Source organism: Camelus dromedarius, chromosome 3 (assembly GCF_036321535.1).
Source record: "Camelus dromedarius isolate mCamDro1 chromosome 3, mCamDro1.pat, whole genome shotgun sequence".
In the NCBI taxonomy this organism is placed as follows: domain Eukaryota; kingdom Metazoa; phylum Chordata; class Mammalia; order Artiodactyla; family Camelidae; genus Camelus; species Camelus dromedarius.
Genome location: NC_087438.1, coordinates 23,242,255 through 23,268,317, shown reverse-complemented (window position 1 = coordinate 23,268,317; position 26,063 = coordinate 23,242,255). Strand labels below are relative to the sequence as shown.

The 26,063-nt window shown below is 37.6% G+C and overlaps 1 long non-coding RNA gene and 1 pseudogene across 3 annotated transcripts in view; one reads left to right on the top strand and one right to left on the bottom strand.

Moving 5' to 3' along the window:
• The window catches only part of LOC116150225 (uncharacterized), a 450,186-nt gene that overhangs the window by 41,444 nt on the left and 382,679 nt on the right, over positions 1-26,063 (top strand). The window lies entirely within an intron of this gene.
• LOC105087019 (glyceraldehyde-3-phosphate dehydrogenase-like) lies at positions 1,920-3,139 on the bottom strand (annotated as a pseudogene).

Genomic DNA, 26,063 nt, shown 5'->3' with positions numbered 1-26,063 from the left:
AGTTTTATAACCTTATTTTTTTTTACTACTACCTTTGAAAATTTGCATCTGGGTCTGGCACTTCACCCTGAATGTCAGCTATTGTATTTTGGTGCCTTGATAGCAACAACCTATTACAAAGGGAAAGGCTATTTGCTAATTAATGAATTGTGTATTTCTGCCTTGATAATAACTATCAATAAATGAGAATATATTTGGCAGGGAGAAAAAAGAAAATTCAGAATGTCATATCCTTATATCTTGTCATGGTGATATGCACATAATAGAATCTTAACAAATATTTGTTGAAATAAGGATTGAATTTTGTGTTTTGAATGGAAACTGCAAAGTAAATTCACGTTAGGAAAGCAGTTTATGGTCAGAATTAAATCCACTGCTCACAAGGATAGTACAAATAATATAATCGTGTCCTCACCCTGCACTAGACTTCTACCTAACCCAAGATATTGCTTTTTTTTTTTCTGCATAGCAATTTGTCAGTAATTTCTAAGCCTCAGAATCCTTCTGAATCCCTAAAGGAGCTGCCATGTAATTGGATAAAAAGTACTGTCATATCACCACCAGTCTTTGGGTTTTGTAGAAAGAGTAGGAGAGTTTTCTGGCTAATAAAAGAGGGGTATGAGTCTTCATGCCCAACACTTAGAGCTGGACTTGAGAGAAGTGTTTAAGAAATGATGATGATAAATACTGGAACATTGCTTAAACATGACCTGTTCTGATGTGAGAGTCACACTTACACTCTACATTGCTTCTTATGAATAAAAGTGTATCACGGGGATACTATGTGCCAAGCCATAAACTGGAAGACAAAGCATACAAATGTGAAAGGCTGTGTAACAGTACAGGAATGGTCGTGAGGCACTTCATGTGAGGCATATTCACTTACTGCCAGTGGGAGATCTAAACAATGAGTCCTCTGAGAGCAGAGGAGGAAGCAGTCACTGCTGGGTGGGGAGGAATGTGAAGGATTTCTGAAGGACTAGAAAAACAGCTTTATACTAAGACTCTATCATCTAAAGTTTGGTGCTTATCTAATATATTTCACGTGGGTATGAAATATACAAGTCAATCATCTGTTCCTCAGACTTTCATCTACCCTTTATCACCTTTCAAACTGATAAATATAACACACATATAAAAAAGTGCCCAAAACAGTTTAATGAATAACAGCTTAATGAAAAACATTTTAATGAATAAATAAGACAGAATAAAATAAAGCCACATGTGTATTGTAATTACACAAGAGAACATGAGCAGTGTCCTGGAAGCCCTATGTGTCTCTTCCCAAGAACCACTCTGTCCTTGAGGCAACCACCGTCCTACATTTTAGGGCATTAATTTCCTTGCTTGTTTCTTTTTAGTTCTGTCCACTATGTACTGTAAAAGAAAAACTGTTCAAGACTGCTCTGGAATAGAAACTTTCTGTGTGATATAATTTATAACCCCTTTCTTGGAGAAGATTAGCATTCCTGACAGATTGCCTGAACAATTTTCTGGGGAACTTTAATGAGATTTGTTTTGGAGATGGATTACTCACCAGTCAGTTTGGTTCTCAGTTGACTATCAGTCAAAAATCTACTTACTCCCTTTAATCAGACCCTCCTCTTTAGATATCTAGGCTAAAGATGACTACCTAACCATTCTCCTTTCCTGTAAGATGTACCTACAAAGACTAAATATTTGAATAGGCCTCTAGGTATGTTTTCTCTTGTCTGCAAAATCTAGAAAACAAAATAATTTTGATACATACCTATAACTAAATAGTCTGAAAAGTTTATTTCAGTGGTATATATTGGTAAATAATAATGATAATTTTAGTGTTGCTCATTATTAAACTTCATGAAAATGGATTCGTATTATATTTATCTTGTTGTCTTTGTTTCTTTTGGTTAATATTTTGGGGTTTTTTTTGGGGGGGAGGGTAGAGTATACTTTATTGATGGTACATGACAAGGCAGGGCTCCCTAAGCCCCTCCCCTTCTTCAGGGGGTCTGGGATGGAAACTGTGGAGGTCAGATTCTCAGTGTGTTGGGGGATCAAGTTGGGGCCAGGACTCCCCAGCAGCTGAGGGCCTCTCTCTTCCTCTTATGCTCTTGCTGGGGCTGGTGGTCCAGGGGCTCTTATTCCTTGGAGGCCATGTGGACCATGAGATCCACCACCCTGTTGCTGTAGCCAAATTTGTTGTCGTACCGGGAAATGAGCTTGACAAAGTGGTCGTTTAGGGCAATGCCAGCCCCAGCATCAAAAGTGGAAGAGTGAGTGTCACTATTGAAGTCGCAGGAGACAACCTGGTCCTCAGTGTAGCCCAGGATGCCCTTGAGGGGGCCCTCCAATGTCTGTTTCACTACCTTCTTGATGTCGTCATATTTGGCAGGTTTCTCCAGGCGGCAGGTCAGATCCACAACAGACACATTGGGGGTGGGGACACGGAAGGCCATGCCAGTGAGCTTCCCATTCAGCTCTGGGATGACCTTTCCCACAGCCTTGGTGGTGCCAAGTAGAAGCAGGGATGATGTTCTGGGCGGCCCCTTGGCCATCATGCCACAGATTCCCCGGGGGGCCGTCCACAGTCTTCTGGGTGGCAGTGAAGGCATGGACTGTGGTCATAAGTCCCTCCACGATGCCAAAGTGGTCATGGATCACCTTGGCCAGGGGAGCCAAGCAGTTGGTGGTGCAGGAGGTGTTGCTGACAATCTTGAGGAACTTATCATACTTCTCGTGGTTCATGCCCATCACAAACATGGGGGCATCAACAAAAGGGTCAGAGATGATGACCCTCTTGGCTCCACCCTTCAAGTGAGCCCTGGCCTTCTCCATGGTAGTGAAGACACCAGTGGACTCCACAATGTACTCAGCACCAGCATCACCCCCATTTGATGTTGGTGGGATTTCGCTCCTGGAAGATGGTAATGGACTTTCCATTGATGACAAGCTTCCCGTTCTCAGCCTTGACGGTGCCATGGAACTTGCCATGTGTGGAATCATACTGGAACATGTAGACCATGTAGTTGAGGTCAATGACAGGGTCATTGATGGCAACAATGTCCACTTTGCCAGAGTGAAAAGCAACCCTGGTGACCAGGTGCCTGATACAGCCAAATCCGTTCACTCTAACCTTCACCATTGTGTCTCAGAGACTCGGCTGGCACTCACAAGAGATGCGGCTGTCTGTCGAATGGGGAAGAGCAGAGAGCCTGCTTAATATTTTGTTTTTAAGGGCCAATCATCTTGTTGCATATAATTTTTGTTTATTCATTTTTATTGCTGTGTAGTATTTTATTAGGGGTATATACCAGAATTAATACATCCTGCTGTTGATGGACAGTGTTGTTTCCAAAATTCCAGTTTTGGACTGTTGAGGAGAAGACTGCCAAGAACATTCTTGTATGTATATCTTGATGCAAATATGCAAGAGTTTCTCTGGCGGATGTACTCAAGAGCAGAATTTCTGGATCGTAGGATATGCACATATTCAATTTTAGTAGCTAATGCCCATTTGCTTTTCTAAAGTGGTTGTTTCCAATCTGTACTTCCGGCAGCACAGTATGAGAGTTTCTAGTTTGCTCAGTTTCCTTACCTAACGCATAGTATTTTCAGACCTTTTAATTTTTTTAAATTGGTTTAGAGTACAGTGGTATCTCATTCTGGTTTTGACTTGTATTTGTCTGATTAGATATGAGGTTGAACACATATATTTATTCATCATTTAGATTTCTTCTTTCATGATATTCCTGCTCAAGTCACTAGCCTTTTTTTTCCCTATTCTATTGGATGGTCTTTTTTTTTTTTAGGAGTTTCTACAAATATAAAAAGTCTTGTGTTGCTAATATCCTCTCCCATCTTGTGGCTGTTTTTATACTCTTCCAGTAAAATCAAATTTAGCAGTCTTTCTTTATGGTGTTTGTGGTGTGTGTGTATGTGTGTGTGCATGCACATGTGCATACAAATACATTTTTATTTTAAATTTTTTTCATAATTTGCTGAATACGTTTTTATTTTAAATTTTTTTCATAATTTGCTGAATTCAGTTATTAGTTCTACCATTTTTTGGTCTTTAGGGTTTTCTATATGTAAGATCATGTAACTTGCAAATGAAATTTTATGTCTTCCTTTCTGATTTGGATGCCTGTTAATTCTTTTTCTTGCATGATTGCTTTTGCTAATACTGTCAGAACTATGTTGAATGAAAGTGGCTTTGTACTGGATCTGAGAGAAAAACTTCCATTTGTTTTCCCATTAATTATGTTGTTAGTTGTGGGTTTTTCATAAATGGCCTTTATTGTGTTGAGGAAATGTCCTTTTATACTTATTTCATTTAGAGTTTTCATTATGAATGGATGTTAAATTTTATCAAATGCTTTTTCTGCTTCTGTTGAAATGATCGTGTAGTTTTTATCTTTCATTCTGTTAATGTGGTGTATCATATTGATTGATTTGCGTATGTTAAACTTGTATCCATAGACTAAATCCCACTTGGTCACTATGTAAAAGTTCTTTATATATTTTGTGTAGCAGTCCTTTATCAGATATGTATTTTGCAGATATTTTCTCCAAGTCTGTGGCTTTTCTTCTCATTTTCTTAATCTCTTAGCATATTAACTATAGTTATTTTAAATTCCCAGTCTGATGATAATTCCAACTTCCCTGCCATATCTTAGTTTAGTTCTGATGCTTGCCCTATTACTTTAAGCTGTGTTTTTTACCTTTTGGTATGTCTTGTAATTTTTTTGTAGCGAGCTGGATCTGATATGCTGGATAAAAGAAACTTCAGTATGTAGGCCTTATTGATGTGGTGGTATGGTGTGGGGGAGGGGTAGTGTTGTTAGTCCTGTGGTTAGGTCTCAGTTTTTTAGTGAGCTTATGCTTCTGGGCTGAGACATTTAAAAGTGCTTCTTAAGTCCCTCCTCCCCTCCCCACCCCTTTAAGTGAGACAGGAAGTCTAGAAGAGGCTGCAATTGTTTATTTCCCTTCTTTCACATTAAAGGCTAGAGGAAACTAGAGTTGATAATTTCTCTTTCCCCAGGTCTGTTAAGCTCTGGTGAAATAGTTTATTTTGTTAAGAACAGACTGCTCTGGGCTGGATACAAAATGTCTATTTTTTCCCTTCCCCTGATGGAAGCATGAGGGGATTTTTCTCCAATCATCTTTGTGAGAACCTCCTAGGGCTCCTGGAGGCAAGACTTTCAAAAGTGTAAAAGGCCCCCTAAGACTCTCCCTCCCTGGAATTTTTAAGTCTCAAACTTGTCCACCCTGAATTTCCAGCAATTCATCAATTATAGTCTAGATTTTCCTGCCCTGGTACTGGTTCCCATGGAGGTTTCTGCTCCAGTAGGTTGTGATTCTCTGTATCTGCCTGTCTATCTCTCAAAATTTGGGAGCAGTGGTTTGTTTTGTGATTTTAATTTTTTTGATAGATCTAAGAAAAGTTGTTGATCTTCAGTTTGTTGAACTTTTTCTTCTTGTCTGGATGGGGGTGATGACTTCCAACCCCTTATGTGCTGGATTGGAAACTAGAAGTCACTAAAGTCTTTTTTTATCAACTCTTCCAGTTCTAGAATGTTATAAAATTTAATTTTATCACAAAACAATAACATTTCATTCATTTTCACAAGGTCTAGGAAAGTTGGGGAAAAAAAAAACAACTAAAAAGACTTAGTCACAGAGTTAGTCACAGAACTGGTATTAGAACTGAGGATTGGGACTTGTCCATAGCTGTTTACCCTAGGTCAAGTGAGCACAGTGATAATGCACATTTTTCTCAAATGGAAACCCAGGGAAGAATGAAACAATAGCATATGACTAAATAGGAAGCAGAGGTGATGTTCTGGAAAAACAGCAACAACAACAGCACAGTTACTAATAGGAGAACAGATTGAAACATAATGAGGGCTAATTGTTTCCTCTCATTCTCTCCCATTTCCACAGGGTATGATGTGTTGTGATAATAAGAATCTTTATGTTTTTATAGATATTACAACTAACATAAATGGAAGGAGCATTTATTGACTGTATGTGATTAATTCAGCATTCTCAAAAATGTGCTTCATGTAACACTAGTTTCAAAAAATGGTTGTAAGAGGTTTTCATCTAATCAAATAAATTTGGGACATGATGTAAATAGTATCTTCCTCTTGTTGCCTCAGCACCCTGCTTACTGAATTGAGACTTGAGGACACAGTTTTGGATGAAGTAGAAAAGGCAACTTTATTTCTTTGCCAGGCAATGGAGGTCACGGTGAGCTAATGCCTCCAAGACTATGAGCCTGCTGGGGAGAGAAGGCAGGGGGTTTTATAGTAAAAGTTCAAGAGTTCAAGGAGCGGAGCTAGTTTACATAGAGATTGCATACAGGGGTAACAAACTGTTGCAGAGTTGTTCTTGTTTTTGCAGATGCAGCAATCCCCTTCCCTCTGCTAGTTATAAAGGTTACTTCTGGGTTTGGGAATCTTAATATTCTTGTACCTAAAATAAAGGATGCATAAGAAGGGGGTCCATGGAAAAGAGCTCTAGAGAAAAACTTGTGTAGTTTAAAGTCAGGTTGATAAATGCTTTTAGCTTTTTAAGCAGGCTGAGGTCTGGGACCTCCTGCTGGAGGCTGAAGCCTACACCTCAAACAACAGGATACAAAGAAACCACAAGGGGCCCCTAAACAACTGCAGACATGCTCAATTGAGGCAAGTTGTAAATAAAAAAAATGCACAAAATACCCAACTGTAGTTTCTGAGGTGTCAGGGTTAAGAGGAAGACACTGGGGGCAAAAGCACTGAGCATGATCCCCACACATAGCACCAAAGGGGGTTGGGCATACTACCCAAGGCACCTTCCCCTCCAGCCTAACCCTGGTCAGCAAGAGCATGAGAAGAATCCTTTAAACCACTATACAGTTAAGTGGTTACAAACATCATTACAGATATCAGATGGTCACCAATAACAATAGGATCCTGCGTGGTTACACTCTTGTTAATTCACTAAGAATTATTATATTAATTAATATATTAATATAATAATTTAGAAGTTACACATTAAATAAGTCAGTTTGATTAGTTTAACTCTTTATTTCCTAAACTAATTTGATCCATAGACCTCATTTACTATTCTCCAGAACTTGTCTTATGTGGAACACACTTTGGGGAAAGCAAATCCTTGCAAGCTAACGTATCTAACAAGTTAAGCAAGGTAGGTTTATGGTCATTATTTTACAGATAAAGAAATTGAGACTTAGAGGGTTTACATGACTTGCTAATAATAACACTGTGAATGGTAACACTGGGAATTAAAGTTGAGTTGGTGTTTTTAAGGCTTCAAGTCTTCCTACCCAATATTGCTTCACCAAAAATATAATCTTTGCTGAAGGAAAGGGAGATGGAATTCATGATCACAGAATGTTCACCTGTCAAATATAAATACCTCTGACTAATATTAGTAATGATCAAAAGGATTAGACTTCCCCAATATCCTTATTAGTATTATTGCCCAATGTAACATTTCTAACAATTAGACACTCCCCAATACCTCAGTGGCAAATCTGTGTGTGCTTTGTTGTGTAAGCACCTCATGATGGCCTTCATTCTAGAGACTTATTTTTTTCCACATGATGAGATGTTTCCTGTGATTCCAGCATAAGAAGACAAGCCAGATCTATTGAGGCCTGGTTGGTAAGAGAACATTCAGGTGAATTACATACTTAGTTGAATGTGTCCCTCACTCTCCCACTTAATCCCTGCTATTGATGGTTCCCTAGGAACTTGAGCTTATTACTTCCCATGAAGCCATTTGTCCCATGTTAGTTGCTGTTCTCTTGGATGCATAAGAAGCTCTTCTCTTTAGAAACTTTGCCTGTTGCTTTTTGTTTGTTTATTTTATGTTTCCTTAGCTCTTGAATTTTTCTTCTTTCTATTGGCTGGAATATGAAGTTTTCTTTCTATGAGACAGCCTTTGCGAGGGGAAGGATGAGGTCAGAACCAGCTGCATAATTTGTGGGACCTAGTGTAAAATAAAAATATGGGGCTCTTTGTTCAAAAGTTACTAAGAATTTCAAGATAAGAACAGCAGAGCATTAAACCAAGAGTGAGGCCCTTCTGTGTGTGAGGCCCTATAAGATTTTACAGGCTGGCTCTGGGTAGAGTATTAGGGGTCAGAAAGGGTCAGAAGATGTCAGAAGATGGGGTTTTAGTTTTGACTCTGTCATAACACAGCTGTATGATCACTGACTGGGCCACCTCTTTTTCATCTCTGAAACAGGAAGTTGAATTGAATGGTCCCTAAGAGTCTCTCTAATGCCACGTCCTTTGATTATGTGACTCATTTGTAAATTCTTGAAGGCAAACAGCACAGTGCTTATTAACCCATTAACTATTCATTTTGAATCCCATCCCCCAAACATATATACACATTCAAAGCTCAATTATAGATAGTGGGGCACCTTCTCCACCAGATGTTTTGGATAACCTCTGTCCTTTCCATTATATTTTCGGTGACAGATGAGAGATGAAGAAAGGCCTTCAGGTTCTCACCATGAGGAAGGTGAAAGCAAGATTAAAAGACTAACTTTGCTCTTAGAAGAACAAAGGAATTTTGTTTAAAATGGCCAATCATTTCCTTGGAGGCCTCATTTAGTTTTGGCATGTATGCTTTCTGCACTATCTAACTATGTATTTTTATAGTTATTTGTCTTGGTGTTGAATAATAAGTGTCATTACTATGGAAACTGCTTTGTTGCATCAGGCTTTGTTTGAGATAAAGTAAAAGAACACATGCTTTTCACAGTGCCTTGTCAACCTCTTTATTTTCATGAATATGAAAACCAGAGCTAGGTCCCTGGTATTAACCACTGCTTTTAAAGCAACATAAAAAGCTAAATTACCAAGTGAACCACAGGTCACTGGAGTCACAAAAAAAATTCAGGACTGCTGATGACCTCTCTTGTTCTTAAACATTTTTAGACAAGACATTTTCCAAATATCCCCACCCTTTCCACATTTTTTAAGGAAGATTTTTTATTTGTACAGAGTTCTACAAGTTTTGACAAATGCATGGAATTGTGTAACCACAACCACAATCAGGATACAGAGCAGTTCCGTCGTCTCCCACCAAATTTCCTATGCTAACCCTTTGCAGTTAAGCCCTCCTCCCATTCTTAACTCCTAGAAACCACTGCTCTCTTCTCCATCCCTATAGTTGTACCTTTCCCAGAATGCCATATAAATAGAATCTGGCTTAGTAAAATGCACTTGAGATTTATCCACGTTATTGTGTGTATGGTCTGTTCCTTTTTATTGTTGAGTAGTATTCACTTGTATGGATGTACCATATTTTATTTATTCATTCAGCAGTTAAGAGACATTTGGGTTGTTTTCAGTTTGGAGTAATAACTGGTAATTCTGCTATAAAACTTATGCACATGAATTTATGTTTTCATGTCACCTGCATAAATATTGAGGAGTGAGATTGTTGGGTGATGTTGTTAAGTGTATGTTTCAAGTTCAAACTCTTCCCAAAGTGACTGTGCAGTTTTGCCTTCTCACTGGCAATGATTTATTTGCTCTTCATCCTTGTCAACAATTAATATTGTAAGTAGGTAAGCTAATGAGTAAATAATGATATTCCTTACAGCCTTAGTTTACATTTCCCAAATGGTAAGTGATTATGAGCATATTTTCACATTCACGTGATCCATCCCTATTTCTCCTTTGGTGAAATTTCTGTTCAAGTATTTTTGCCATTTGTGAAAGTTGGGTTGTTTTATTATTGTTTAGTTTTGTGTGCTCTTTGTATGTTCTAGATATAAGGTCTTTGTTAAAAATGTGATTTGGAAATATTGTTTCCCAGCCTGTTGCATTTCTTTTCAACCTCTTAATAGTGTCTTTTACAAAGCAAAAGTTTTAAATTTTGATGAAGCCATATTTATCAGTTTTTTAAAATGCATTCTGCTTTTGGCTTTTTATCTAAGAACTTGCTGCCTAACTCAAGGTCTCAAAAATTTTCTCCTATGTTTTACTCTAAAAGAGTAATAGTTTTATGTTTTACGTTTAAGTATATGGTCCATTTTGAATTAATTTGTATTAATTTGCAAGTTTGTATTCTATGTCTATGAGTCTATTTCTGTTTTGTATTTATGCTTTGTTTTTTTGGTTTTTTTGTTTGTTTGTTTTTTTGTTTGTTTTTATATTCCACATATGAGTGATCTCATATGGTATTTTTCTTTCTCTTTCTGGCTTACTTTACTTAGAATGACATTCTCCAGGAGCATCCATGTTGCTGCAAATGGCATTATGTTGTCAGTTTTTATGGCTGAGTAGTATTCCATTGTATAAATGTACAACATCTTCTTTATCCAGTCATCTGTTGATGGACATTTAGGCTGTTTCCATGTCTTGGCTATTGTAAATAGTGCTGCTATGAACACTGGGGTGCAGGTGTCATTTTGAAGTAGGGTTCCTTCTGGATATATGCCCAGGAGTGGGATTCCTGGGTCATACAGTAAGTCTAGTCCTAATCTTTTGAGGAATCTCCATACTGTTTTCCACAGTGGCTGCACCAAACTGCATTCCCACCAGCAGTGTAGGAGGGTTCCCTTTTCTCCACAGCCTCTCTAGCATTTGTCATTTGTGGATTTTTGAATGATGGCCATTCTGATTGGTGTGAGGTGATACCTCATTGTAGTTTTGATTTGCATTTCTCTGATAATTAGTGATACTGAGCATTTTTTCATGTGTCTATTAATCATTTGTAAGTCTTCCTTGGAGAATTGCTTGTTTAGGTCTTCTGCCCATTTTTGGATTGGATTGTTTGTTTTCTTCTTATTAAGTTGTATGAGCTGCTTATATATGCTGGAGATCAAGCCTTTGTCGGTTTCATTTGCAAAAATTTTCTCCCATTCCATAGGTTATCTTTTTGTTTTACTTATAGTTTCCTTTGCTGTGCAGAAGCTTGTAAGTTTCATTAGATCCCATTTGTTTATTCTTGCTTTTATTTCTATTGCTTGAGTAGACTGTTCTAGGAGAACATTTCTGAGATGTATGTCAGATAATGTTTTGCCTATATTTTCTTCTAGGAGGTATCTTGTCTTATGTTTAAGTCTTTGATCCATTTTGAGTTGATTTTTGTGTGTGGTGTAAGGGAGTGTTCTAGCTTCATTGCTTTACATGCTGCTGTCCAGTTTTCCCAACACCATTTGCTGAAGAGACTGTCTTTATTCCATTGTTTATTCTTGCCTCCTTTGTCAAAGATGAGTTGACCAAAAGTTTGTGGGTTCATTTCTGGACTCTCTATTCTGTTCCGTTGGTCTATATGTCTGTTTTTGTACCAATACCATGCTGTCTTGATGACTGTAGCTCTATAGTATTGTGTGAAGTCTGGAAGAGTTATTTCTCCAGCCTCTTTCTTTCTCTTCAGTAGTGCTTTGGCAATTCTAGGTCTTTGATGATTCCATATAAATTTTGTTATGATTTGTTCTAGTTCTGTGAACTATGTCCTGGGTAATTTGATAGGGATTGCATTAAATCTGTAGATTGCCCTGGGCAGTGTGACCATTTTAACAATATTGATTCTTCCAATCTGAGAGCATGGGATAGCTTACCATTTTTAAGTCTTCTTTAATTTCCTTCATCAATGGTTTATAGTTTTCTGTGTATAATTCTTTCACCTCCTTGGTTAGATTTATTCCTAGGTATTTTATTACTTTGGGTGCTATTTTAAAGAGGATTGTTCCCTTACTTTCTTCTTCTGTTGATTCATCGTTAGTGTAAAGATTTTTGAACGTTTATCTTGTAACCTGCTACCTTGCTGAATTCTTCGATCAGCTCTAGTAGTTTTTGTGTGGACCTTTTAGGGTTTTCTATGTATAATAACATGTCGTCGGCATATAGTGACACTTTTACCTCTTCTTTTCCAATTTGGATCCCTTTTATTTCTGTCTCTTGCCTGATTGCTGTGGCTAGGACTTCCAAGACTATGTTGAATAGGAGTGGTGATAGTGGGCATCCTTGTCTTGTCCCAGATTTTAGTGGGAAGCTTTTGAGTTTTTCACCATTGAGTACTATGCTGGTTGTAGGTTTGTCATATGTAGCTTTTATGGTGTTGAGATATATTCCCTCTATACCCACTTTGGTGAGAGTTTTTATCATAAATGGGTGTTGAATTTTATCAAATAATTTTTCTGCATCTATTGAGATGATCATGTGGTTTTTGTCCTTTCTCTTGTTGATGTGATGTATTACATTGATTGATTTGTGTATGTTGAACCACCCTTGTGTCCCTGGGATGGACCCCACTTGGTCATGATGTATAATCTTTTTTATATGTTGTTGGATTCTATTTGCTAATATTTTGGTGAGGATTTTGGCGTCTATGTTCATCAGTGATATTGGCCTATAATTCTCTTTTTTGGTAGTGTCTTTGCCTGGTTTTGGTATCAGGGTGATGGTGGCTTCATAGAGTGAGTTTAGGAGTATTCCCTCCTTTTCAATCTTCTGGAAGAGTTTGAGAAGGACTGGTATGAGTTCCTTGTATGTTTGGTAGAATTCCCCAGTGAAGTCGTCCAGTCCTGGACTTTTATTTGTAGGGAGGTTTTTTATTGCTATTTTGATTTCATTTCTAGTGATTGGTTTGTTCAAGTGGTCAGTTTCTTCTTGATTCAGTCTTGGTGGACAGTATGTTTCCAGAAACTTGTCTATCTCCTCTAGGTTATCCAGTTTGATTCCATATAGTTTTTCATAATATTCTCATATGATATTCTGTATTTCTATTTTATTTGTTGTAATTTCTCCATTTTCCTTTCTTATTTTGCTAATTTGTGCTCTCTCTTTTTTCTTTTTTGTGAGTTTGGCCAGAGGTTTGTCAATCTTATTTACTTTTTCAAAAAACCAGCTTTTGGTTTGATTGATTTTTTTCTGTTTTTTAAAATCTCTATTTTATTTATTTCCTCCCTGATCTTTACAATTTCCTTCCTTCTGCTGCCTTTTGGGGTATTTTGTTCTTTTTCTAGTTCTTTTTAGTTGGTGGGTTAAATTGTTTATTTGAGATTGTTCTTCTTTTTTGAGGAAGGCCTGTATCGCTATAAACTTCCCTCTTAGCACTGCCTTTGCTGTGTCCCATAAATTTTGTGTGGTTGTGCTTTCATTTTCATTTGTCTCAAGGTATTTTTTAATTTCAGCTTTGATTTCCTCATTTACCCATTGGTTTTTTAATAGCATATTGTTTAATCTCCATGCTTTCCTTTTTTTCTCCTTTGTTTCTCTGTTGTTGATTTCTAGTTTCATGGCATTGTGGTCAGTAAAGATGTTTGAGATAATTTCTATCTTCTTAAAATTGTTGAGGTTTCTTTTGTGCCCAAGTACATGATCAATCCTAGAAAATGTTCCATGTGCACTTGAAAAGAATGTATATCCTATTTTTAGGGGGTGTAATGCTCTGAAAATATCCACGAAATCTAATGTTTCTATTGTATTATTTAGTTTCTCTGTAGCCTTATTTATTTTCTGTCTGGAAGATCTGTCTAGTGATGTTAATGCAGTGTTAAAATCTCCAACTATGATTGTATTCCCATCAATATCCCCCTTTATCTCTGTTAGTAATTGTTTAATGTATTTAGGTGCTCCTATATTGGGTGCATATATATTCATGAGTGTAATATCCTCATCTTGTATTACTCCTTTAATCATTATAAAATGCCCTTCTTTATCTTTCTTTATGGTCTTTGTTTTAAAGTCTATTTTGTCTGAAATCAGTACTGCTACACCTGCTTTTTTGGCTTTTCCGTTTGCATGGAATATCCTTTTCCATCCTTTCATTCTCAGTCTATATGTGTCCTTCTCTGTAAAGTGGGTCTCTTGTATGCAGCATATTGAAGGTTCTTGCTTTATTATCCAGTCTGCCACTCTTTGTCTTTCAACTGGAGCATTTAGTCCATTAACATTTACAGTAATTAATGATAGACATGTGTTTATTGACATTTTGAACTTATTTTTGCCATTGATTTGGCATTTCTTCTTTGTTTCTTTCTTCTTTCTTTTGTGGTTTGGTAATTTTCCTTTATATTATCATGGATTTTATTTAGTTTTTGTGATTCCTTTGTTTGTTTTTGGCTTGTGGTTACCCTTTTCTGTAAGTCTATTAGCCCATTACTATATCTCGAACCCATCCTACCGAAAACAAAGAAGTTTTTAAAAAAAGAAAAAAAATACTCTATATTTTCTTGCTTCCCTCTCCCACTCTTAATGGTTTAGATGCCTTCTTTTACAATTTCGTGTTTATTTTACTTGTAATTCATGAGTTATCACCTTTCCAGTTATGAGTTTCTCATTTCTGTAGCATCCTGCTGCTTTTCTATTTAGAGTAGACCTTTCAATATTTCTTTTAGCATGGGTTTAGTGTTGCTAAACTCTTTCAGTTTTTGCTTGTCTATGAAATTCTTTATCTCTCCTTCTATCCTAAAGGATAGCCTTGCTGGATAAAGTATCCTAGGCTGCATCTTTTTTTCATTCAGGGCTTTGAATATATCTTGCCACTCCCTTCTGGCCTGTAGTGTTTGTGTAGAGAAATCAGCTGAGAGCCTTATGGAGGTTCCCTTGTAACTCACTCTTTGCTTTTCTCTTGCTGCCTTTAGGATCATTTCTTTATCCTTGACTCTGGCCATCTTGATTATATGTTTTGGTGTGGGTCTGTTTGGGTTCTTCGTGTTTGGGACCCTTGGAACTTCCTATATTTGGATATCTGATTCCTTCTTTAAGTTTGGGAAGTTTTCAGTCATGATTTCTTCTCCTTTTCAGTCCCCTTTGTTCTTTCTTCCCCTTCTGGGACCCATATTATGCAAAGATTGGCACGCTTTATATTATCCCATAGGTCCCTTATGCTGTTTTCATTTGTTTTTATTTGTTTATCTTGCAGTTGTTCTGATTGGGTGCTTTCTGTTGTCCTGTCTTCTAGGTCACTTATTCGTTCCTCTGCATTGTCTAGTCTGCTTTGCACAGCCTTTAGATCAGTTCTCATCTCAGCCAGTGAGTTTACCAGTTCTACTGGGTTCTTCTTTATAGCTTCAGTTTCATTTTTGACATATTTTATATCTCTAAACACTATCTCTTTTAGTTCCTTCAGTGCTTTAATCACTCCTTTTTTGAAATCTTGATCTAGTAGGCTATCGGTGTCTATTTCATTGATTGTTCTTTCAGGGGATTTCTCTTGTTCTTTTAATTGGGAATGGTTTCTCTGCTTCTTCATCTTGCTCATATCTCTCTGGCACTGTGGCTTATGCAGTATCAGTTATCTATTGTGGTCCTTAAACAAGTTTGTTTATTTATCTATCTAATGCCTATGTAGGAATAAAACTTAAAAAAGAGAGAGAGAGAGAAAGAGAATTTTAAAAGAAGGGAGAAAAAAAGGTTTAAAAACTGTATAATCAACTATAGAAGAGCAATTTGAATCAGATTAGCATTCAAGTTGAGATGTCTTTTTAAAAACCCTTAAAAAAAAAAAAAGGAAAAAAGATCAAAAAATGATATTTGAAACCTATTGATAATCAATAACAGGAGATCAAAACCAAGAGAAATGGAAATGAAATCAGGTGGATTAAAAAAATAATGTAACTACTTTAAAAGAAAAATTTGAAAAGGAATTAAAACTAGAAGCATATACAATTGTTTAGAAAGGAGAAATTAAAAACGTAATAAAAAATAAAACAGATAAAAGATAAAATAGAGAATTTTAAAAGAAGGGAGAAAAAAAGGTTTGAAAACAGTGTATGCTCAATTATAGAAGAGCAATTTGAATCAGACTAGCATTCTAGTTGAGGCATCTTTTTTAAAAACCTTAAAAAAAAGGAAAAAAGATCAAAAAACGATATTTGAAACCTATTTATAATCAAAAACAGGAGATCAAAACCAAAAGAAATGAAAATGAAATCAGGTGGATTTTTTAAAAAAAATAATAATATAACTACTTTATAAGAAAAATTTAAAAGGAATTAAAACTAGAAGCATATACAATTGTTTAGAGAGTAGAAATTGAAAAGGTAATAAGAAATAGAACAGATAAAAATATGATAAAAATAATTTTGAAAAAGGGGAGAAAAAAAGGTTTGAAAACAGTGTATAATGAATAATTGAAGAGCAAGTTGAAGCAGAATAGCAATCGGGTTGAGCTGTCTCTTAAAGACCTTTAAAAAAGGAGAAAAGAGGAAAAAAATATATTTGAAACCTGTGTATAATCAATAACAGGAGATCAAAACCAAGAGAAATAAAAATGACATGATGTGGATTTTTTAAAATAATAATAATATTACTTTAAAAGAAAAATTTAAAAGGGATTAAAACTGGGAGGATATATAATTGTTTAAAAAGTAAAAATTAAAAAGGTAATAGAAAATACAACAGGTAAAAACAAATTTTAAAAAAAAGGAGGGGGGTGTTCCCTTGGAGACTGTGTGCTCTTAATGAGAAGTCTTTCTGTCTTCACCCTGTTTCGTGAACTCAGCTTGCTGTTTCCAGAGGCCCTCCATTGGTGCCCTCCTCTGTGCTGCTCCCAGTGCCTGTCGGCAAGCAGATCGTGCCCCCTCCCAGCACTGGGTCAGGTGCAGCGTTCCTGCCGAAATGGCTGGGGTCACCCGCCATCCCCTGACGCCCATCCCTCCGCAGCTCTGTGCCGCTAAGCGCTCCATCCCACCGCACGCTCAGCCCCTCGGACGGTGCTAGGCGGGCTGCCCCGGGAAGACCGCGAAACAGCCCCGCCCCTGCTCCGTGCCCAAACTCAGCTCCTTGTTTGTCCCGGCGGTGTGAACTTTGTGAGGCACCAGGGTGAAAGGATCCTATCTGACTCTGGCTGCAAACAAGTCACTGTCTGGCCTTTGAGACTGCCGAGCCCCCAGGCGCGGATTCAGGTTTTGACCCCGCCCCCACCTGGGTACCAAGCGCTGGAGGATATGGCGGTGGTGCATGAGCCCCGCCTCTCCTCCCCGAAAACCTTCAGTGGGTTTTCAGAGATGGGGGTATGCACCCTTCCTCCTAGGGCATATCAGCCGTGTTGTTTCATGGAGGGCCCAGGTTGTTCTGCCCTGTGCACCCACAGCCACACCCCTGCAGTCTCCCGAGGCTGCCTCAGTGCGGCCGTCCCCGTCCTCTCCCCGGCTCGGGCAGCCTGTCCTGGCCCCCAGCTGCTGGCTCGGGACTCGGGCTGGGTGTCCCAGGGACCCTCTGTGCCCGTTCAACCCAGTTCTGCTGGTCAAGGGCTGCTCTGTACAGATCCGAGCCTCGGAGGCTCCCCCTCCATCCCGCGGGCCTCTCCGTTGGAGAGGGGAAACCCAGTGAACAAGCGCTAGTCCTCCTTTGCCGCTCCCTCCCCGCGGGACCCGTCCCGCAATGTTTTGCCTCTTCTTTCTTCTTTTCCTTTCTCCTACCAGATTTTTGGCGTCTTTGTCTTTTGAAGAGGACGATGTTCTGTTGGAGTTCTGCAGGTGCTCTGGTTGGCTGAGTGGGTCCGTGGATGTGAGTCTTGGTGTATCTGTGGGAGAGGGTGAGCCACTAGTGTCCTACTATTCCGCCATCTTGGCCTCGTCCCCTCCATTTACATTTTAAAATAAGCTTGTCTATGTGTATAGAAAGACATTCTGGGATGTGGCTTGGGATTGCATTGAATCTATAGATAAATCTGGTAAGAAACAACATTTTATCAATATTGAGTCTTTCAATCCATGAACATTAACTTAGGTCTTTTAAAAATTTCTTCCATCAGTATTGAGTGGTTTTTAGCAAATCCTGAACATATTTGTGTGCAATTATAGCTAAGTGATTTTTGGTGCTATTAAAAATGGCATTTATTTTGCTTCAATTTTAATTTCCAGTGGTTCATTGCTAGTGTATAGAAACACAATTGATTTTCTATATTTATCTTCTGTCTGTGACATTGCTAAACTCATTCCCCAGTTTGTGCCACCTTCAGGTTAAACCTGGAATAAATTTCTCCATTCCAAATAAATGAAATAATAAAAAAACAGGAACTTCACAGTCCATGTACAGGGTATTCTTCAAGTTTTTTACTTCAGTCTCCAAGCCATCATTTGCTTACAACTGCTTTTTTTTTTTTTTTTTTTTTTTTTTTTTAGAATTTTCAGGTACTTCCTTTTTGTATTTTGTTCAAAATTTTTAGCTGTGATCACTGGGAAAGCTAGGTTTTAGTAGTTTACTCTATCTTTGCTAGCTTCAGAAGTCCACAAATTCCATTTTTACTGAAGTTTAAAGCTTAATATTCTTTACTCTCAATAAGTATCCCACCCCCATTTCTAATGTAAAATGTGTCATCTGTAGTAGAATCCTGTTTTCTGTATTGTTGGAGGCAAAGGCCATGCCAATCAGAAAAACAGCTTTTATTGTTGTTGGGATCTAAGGGATGGATTAATGTAGTCCCCAGCTCCACCAGATACTTCCAGGGGCTACCAGATTTTTCAGATCTCTGAGCATTTGATGTGTTGCCTGAAGCTGATTTGGACATTAAGTGTTCTTTACTCTTTCAGAATTCAGTCAAATGGTGCTATGAAAACTGAATATGCACATGCAGAAGAATAAAATTGGACCCCTGCCTCACACCATACACAAAAATTAACTCAAAATATAAGAACTATAAACCTATAAACATCTTAGGAGAAAATACAGGAGTAAGTTTTCATGACCTTCAGTTAGGCAAAGCCTTCTTAGATATTACACCAAAAGCGTGAACAGAGGAAAAAAAAACCAGGTAAATTGGACTTCACCAAAATAAAAACTTTTGTGCTTTAAATGATAACTTCAAGAAAGTTAGAAGACATCCACAGACAGAGTGGGAGAAAATATTTGCAAACTATATATTTGATAAAGCGCTTGGGTCTAGAATATATGAATTCTTAACAACTTAACAATTAAAAAGATGACTCATAAAAAATGGGCAAAGGATATGAACAGACTTCTTCAAAAAAGGTCTACCAATGCCAATAAGCTCATGAAAAGATGGTCAACATGATTAGCCAGCAAGGAAATGTAAATTAAATCCACAACAACACACTACTTCATATCCACTAGGATGGTTATAATAAAAAAGACATTATAATAAGTGTTGGTAAGAATGTAGAGAAATTGGAACTCTCATATACTGTTGATGGGAGTGTAAAATAGTACAGTTACTTTGGAAAACAGTCTGCCAGCTCCTCAAAATAATAAACATATGAAGCTAGCAGCCTCTTTCTAGGTGTATATATCTATATATATGTGTATGTATATGTGTGTGTGTGTGTGTATATATATATATATATATATATATATATATATATATACCCAAGAGAAATGAAAACATATTCCCACAAAATCTTGTACATGAATTTTCATAATAATATTCATAATAGCCAAAAAATGACAACTCCAAATTCATCAACTGATGAATGGATAAAGGATGTGTGATATAGTCATACAAAGGAATAGTATGGTAATAATAAATAAATGAATAAAACAGAGTTTATTTGGCAATAAAAAGGAATAAAGTACTGATACATGTTATAACATGGATGAACCTTGAAAAAATGTTGCTAAATGAAAGAAGTCAGTCACAAAACCACATATTATATCATTCCATTTATATGAAATGTCCAGGATAGGAAAATCTATAGAGGTAGAAAGGAGATTGGTGGTTACTTAGGACTTGTGGTTGTGGAGAAATGGCGAGTGACTAATGGGTATGGGGTTTCTTTTTTGAGGTAATGGCAATGCTCTAAAATTGATTGTGGTGATGGTTGCACAATTCTGTGAGTACCCCCAAAACCACTGAACTATGCTCTTTAAGGATGAATTGAATGGTGTGTGAATTGTATCTCAGTAAAGCAGCTTTTTTTAAAAAAATGGAACACAAAAAAATGAGAGGAAGTAGAAGTCCATAGTCATTTTCTAAGTCTCTTGTAACAAATTACCACAAACTAGGTGGCTTAAAACAATAGAGATTTATTCTTTCAAAGTTTTGAAGGCCAGAAGTCCAGAATCAATTTTACTAGGCTGAAATTAAGGTGTTGGCAATGCTGCCCTCCCTGCAGAGAGTCTGGGAGAAACTTTGTCCTTCACTTTTGTGAAAATGCGTTAAGGAAACCTAACTCAAAATTGGATTTGGGAAGCCATGAAGGGTGGGCTTCCACACACATGCTACTCATGGCAGCTTGCACAGTCCTGCAGGAAGAAGGACGATTTCCTCTCTCATCTGGCAACAGCAAGCTGCTCTCATCTGCAGACGAGGAGAAACCCCCACCATTTTGATTGCCTGCAGTCAGTGAGAAGCTACCACCACTTTGAACTTTCAGTTTTGCCCATTGAATTTTTGTTGAAAACAACCCTCCCAGCTTCCTCCTTTCCTCTATAAAAGAACTTCTTTCTCCAGACTTGCCTATGGTTCACCATAGTTTGCTTGTCCTGAATTTCAATTCCTCTGCTATTCCCAAATAAACTCACTTTTTGCTTAAATCAAATTGCTTTTTCTTCTGTGTAAGGTTGACAACTCTCCCATTTTTTGATGGCCGCTGGCAATCCTTGGCTTGTGGCTGATCACTCCAATCTCTGCCTTTGTGGTCACATTGCTTGCTTCTCTTCTGTGTGTCTGTATGTATGTGTCTGCTCACTCTTTATAATAATACATGTGATTGAATTCAGGGCTGGAATAATCCAGGATAATCTCTCCATCTAAAGATTCTTAATCACATCTATAAAGACCTCTTTTCCTTATAAGGTAGCATTTACAGGTTCCAGAGATTAAAGTCTAATATCTTTGAGGTGCATTATTTGACCTACCACAAAATCAAAAAGGCCTGTTTTTTAAAAGCATTTCTTGATGTCTTTAGGGGTCATGCCTATCATAAATTGTTTATATTTGATACTAAATTTGAGGAAAAAGAACCAAGTGGTCACTTAATCTCATGAGGCTACTAGCTGGAAACATTTTTGGACATCCATGCTGGTTTTAATAACCAAGTCAAGAGTTTTGAATATTATTAGCTAATGGACTTTTTAAGTTTTGGGCTGTCTTCATCTCAGCTTTGTGGTTAGCATGGTGTGTGCTTGTGACCAGCTTGTGAGATGCCTTATTTTGACTTGGTTCATACCAAGTGCGAATACTTCTCAGAAACCTCGTGGAGGCAGGAAACGTTTCTTCTAGTTCATTTTACAAGTTCCTGTGCAAACTGTGAATTGCTATAAACACAAGACATTATTTTATTGGACATGCTCTCCTCTGAGAGTTCTCACTGCAGGACCTAATCATGAGTCCCCTGACACAGCTTTAGATTTCTAGGGAGAAGGACAATAATCAGAAACATAGTGTGAGGATGTGTACTTTAAAATCTATCCTCTAAGAGTTTAAGGGGAGTAAAGTGCATGCACAGTTTATTTTAAACTTCCATTTAACTTTTTAGGGAAGAAAATCTGAGACTTATGCATAGGAGGGAATAAGATGATTTTTTAATATTTGCATTAAAATGGTAGTTTTCTCTCAGAGTAATTACTCTGAAGGATGGTGTACTTATGCTGATGATATGACCACTGAGTAAGAATGCTTGTAGCTTTTTTGGCGGGGGGTAATTGTTTTCAAATCCAGTTTCTGAAAAATTGAGCTCTTAATTGCTTCATAGTCATCCTTCATGTTTGACCACAGCTAATATCACCCAACCTGCTTATCCACTTCACTTGCCATCTCCTACTCTGAGTGATTTTGGGTTATTTAAAGAAATCAAATTTACCTTCAGAGGATGAATTTTTGCTGCAACTGAGACTATTCAAAATTTGAGACTGTTTGATCTGATGTCTATAATAAAATGGAGCTCTGATACATTTTAAGTGAAGGCAACTTAATAAGACTATGTATATAGCTACCAAAGTTAAAGATTTTAAACAGGACAGTACACATTTGGATATGTAGGTTTTAGTGTGTGTGTGTTAAAAATAAAATAAATCATGTCTTACAATCATACTTTGTATACTGCAACTAAAAGCACAGAATCCTTTTTCCTTCGTACACTTTGCCTATCTCCAGCTAAGAACAAATACTTTTTGGTTATTCATTATTTAAATACTGTGACTGGATAGACTTTAGGGAACAAAGCAGACATAGTCCCACATGGAACTTAAATAGGTAGAGATAGACAAATTAAAAACTGTATACACACATATGTATGCCTTGGGGCAATAAGTTCTGTGGAAAAAAATTAAGATTAATGAGAGAGAGAGAGACATGGGTGGAACTACTGTTTAGATAAGGTGGTCAGAAAAGACGTATTTGATGGGTGATGTTTGGGCAGAGATGTGAAGAAGCAAGGGAGCTGGATTTGTAGCTGTTTGGGGGAGAGGCAGGATGGGGTGTTGAAGAGAGCATCCCAGAGAGAACGGCAGGTGTAGCGGAGCATGCTTGCTTGCCACAGTAAACTGTGAGAGCAAACATCCCATCTCAAGAGACAGTTCAAAACTGCTTAAGCACTAAGTACAAATATACAGAGGATGTAAAAAAGCTGGTTTTCAATGGGGCAAAATCTCTTGATCAAAACTCAGGATGAAACCTATTGCTTTTCTCTTTGTGTCTTCTGCAACAACATTTGGACTTTCTTTCCTTATAGTTTCTGATCTCAGATTATTTGAGTAGAATAAACCCAATCATGTTATTCTAGATACATGCCTATGCAATTATGACGAGTCATTCTGGTTCAGTCGTTGTGTTATCCAGCTTCTGTGCACATTGGTAAGGGAGAGTCAGACTTTGATGGAATAGGGAAAGATATTTTAGGAGCAGTACCTTTTAGCTGGGATATCTTTGCTGAATTGTCTGTAAATATGCCACAATCTCATTCTCCACTCTGAATTGCCAAAGAAAAGCTTTCTGTTTGGTCTAGAGGGCTCCTTTGGAGGACGGTTTCTCAAATGTTCTTAAATAGCAAAATGAGCACTTATGATTAGCCATGAGGAAGAACTTCCCTGAAATGAGGGTTCTATTTTATAAAAGTAAGAGGAGTTGTAGAAATTAGAGTTTGAAGGAACCATGGAGTTCTTTGTGAGTTCAACTTCCTCATTTTACTCTTGGTGACACGGAGGCCCTACAAAGCAATGGTGGAATGAGAATTCACAGATGGCAAGTGCTTTCTGTGTGGCAGGCATTGCACTGGGCACCTTCACGTGTGTTGTCTTATTTCATCAGCTGTACAAGTCTGTGAAGTATTGGCAAGGACTTGTGCTAGGTCTTCTCTGTCTGCCCTTACAGTCTTCTCTCCACTCTTTTTCACCTTCTGTGTTCTGGGAGGCTTACCTCTGTGTACCTTGTTAACCAAACTCCTTTGCCAATGGGAGGCACAGCCCGCAATCAGAGAGTGGGAGGTGAGAGAGGGAGTGGTCCTTATCAACCTGGCTTGTTCCTTGCCAGGCCACCTGTTGGCCAACGCTACAGAGCTCTGTTGAAGGCCCTCTGCTACAGCTACAGCATTACCTGTAACTTAGGGTCAGACAGTCTTTCCCCTACTTCCAGCAGATTTCTGTCAGGAGGGCAGAGGCAGTTATGGCTCCCTGCTTTGGCAGCTCTGAGATATTTCGCCAATTCCTATTCATGCCCTTTATCTTGCCGACACCTTTGTTAATAGTCCCTTCATTAATTTCTCCTTATTTACCCCATTTGAGTGTTCCCTTTCTTTCCTTCTGTGACTACACTGATTCAGTTTTACTTGCCCCATTTTGTGGAGAAGAAATCTGAGGCTCAAAGAGATTGATTGATTTGCTCAAAGGCACTCTAATTTGTCAGAGTCAGGATTTCAAACTAGTTCTACCTGATTCTAAAGCCTCGTACTTTCCAGTATTTACCCATGGATATTGGTAGTTAACAGTGGAACTGCAACCCAAACCTAAGTTTGGAATCCCTCTCTAGGTTTCTTTACGCCAAGCTCCATTAATGATGTGTCACCTCATCATTGTTAGCTCTGTTTTTCTGTTGGCTTTTTTGTTTGTTTGTTGCTCTGAGAGAAAAATCATAAAGTTTTTCTCAACATACAAAGAGTTAACATGATTTTAAATATTAAATATTTTAAGATTTTATATTTAATTATAACTGGGAATAAGATGGTTAAAAAAGACAGGCATGGTATTTGCTTTCATGAGTTTAGAATTTAGAGGGAGAGACAAACATCAATCGAATGCAAATAAATGTAAAATTATGACTGTGATTGACAAATGCTATATGAGAGGTACTGGACCATGAAAACTTATGTAAGAGGGACTTAACCTAATCATGGAGGACTGTGGAGCCTTCTTTAAAAAGTGATGCCTCAACTAAGATTTGAAGGATGAGTAGGCATTAAGTAGGGTTTGGTTTTCCCAAATAGAAGCTAAAATAATTTAGTGAGCAAAACTGCTTGTTTCACACCATTAAAAAAATTTTTTTTGTTCCATATAACTTAACCTCCTTGCTTTTCTTCAGTCACTGAGATGCCCACCGTGGCCCTAAAGGAGATTACTTAAGATGACTTCTATCTCTGAAAACATGAGGCAGGTAAAGCCAACAGCCCTGGCACCCTTAGACTCTGACGGAAAGAGCCCGGAGAACACAGGCGTTGCCATAGGATGTTACTGCCTACAGGGACTTAGAGATAATCTGACTCAACCCCTGTATTTACCTGGGAAGGAAACGGGTGCATCGTCATCCTAACCCTAGGAGAAGAAGCCTCTGCCTTCTACTGGCTTCTCATGCTAGCAGGTTGGGGAACAGTTTCTGTCTGCATGGAATAATGAGTGGTTTGATAATGAAAATATTAGTTCTAGTGTTCTTTATTGGGACATGAGGATTTTCTGGCCAATAAAATTCTTTGTCACTACTTGTTGCCCTAGTTTTGCTTCAGGTTAGTCAGGTCACTAAATATACCCTCATAACACTCTTTACTGTAGAGTATAATTTACATTGTTATACATGAATACTTCGCTGGATTTTAAAAATGATTGAATAATACATGTTTTTACTCATTTCATAACAAAGAAAGTAAGACAATGCTTTAAAGTTCATTTTATGAGACTGCTAATTCCTTGATGTTAAAACAAGATAAAAACAATTAAAGAAAATAAAAGTGATCTGCCTCTCATCACAGCCTGGTTAGGGCGGATTGGTATTTGATATCATGTCTGCTTAACTGGGATGGTCAATCTCTTTTTTTTCTTGTTTTCAATAGACTTTTTACTTTGGAATAATTTTAAACTTACAGGAAAGTTGCAAAGATGGTACAGTGAGTTCTCATATACTCCTCACAGTTTCCCTCATCATTAATGTCTTACTCAAGGTCTTTTAAAATAAATGGATAAATCAATCAAATTGTCTCTAACTCAGATGTGGGTGCTGGACAAATAGATGGTCCCCAAAGGAAAATTCTTCTCTAAGAGAAAAGATCTGAAAAGTTTGTACCACACACAAGCTGGTCAAACATGATAACTGCTTTCTAGAAGAGGGTTTACTGATGGTGGGCAAAAAGTGATGAGTGGGAGGAAAAACTAGAATGAGAAATTCAGGTCATAATATAGATGTTTCTGTCAGGAATCTGTAGCTTTTAGCTCTCTCCATTCTTCAAGCAGAGTTACATATTTGGAATTTTAGTTCTGTAGCTGGATAGGATTGTATCCATGCTTTTGATAAGAGGAAAACCCTCTCGTATTTCCCAGCATATTACAACTTGTATTTAGTTTTGGCTTACGATAAGTCAAAAAGTTACTTAATTGACATACTCCATGGTGGAGATTTTTATGTCTTAACACATGTGGTTCAGTGTGTCATTTACCTCTGGGATCTCTTAAAGTGTGTTTGGAATTTTAAAATATGTATATGCTATACATGCCTTGCATTTTATAACCATGTCTTGGTTTCCAAATGTGCAGAGCTAGGATTCCAAATGAAAGAATAAATGGAACCATGGACTGGTTGGCTTTAAAATATACTTTTTGATTTTTTTTTAACAATTTTGAGAGCAAAGGCTGAAAAGAGCTACAAAAATGATATATGAATGTAATCACTCTGTCTTTTGTAGTCCTTGTTTTCTGTTCTTTTTTGTTGACCTCCAGCCAGTT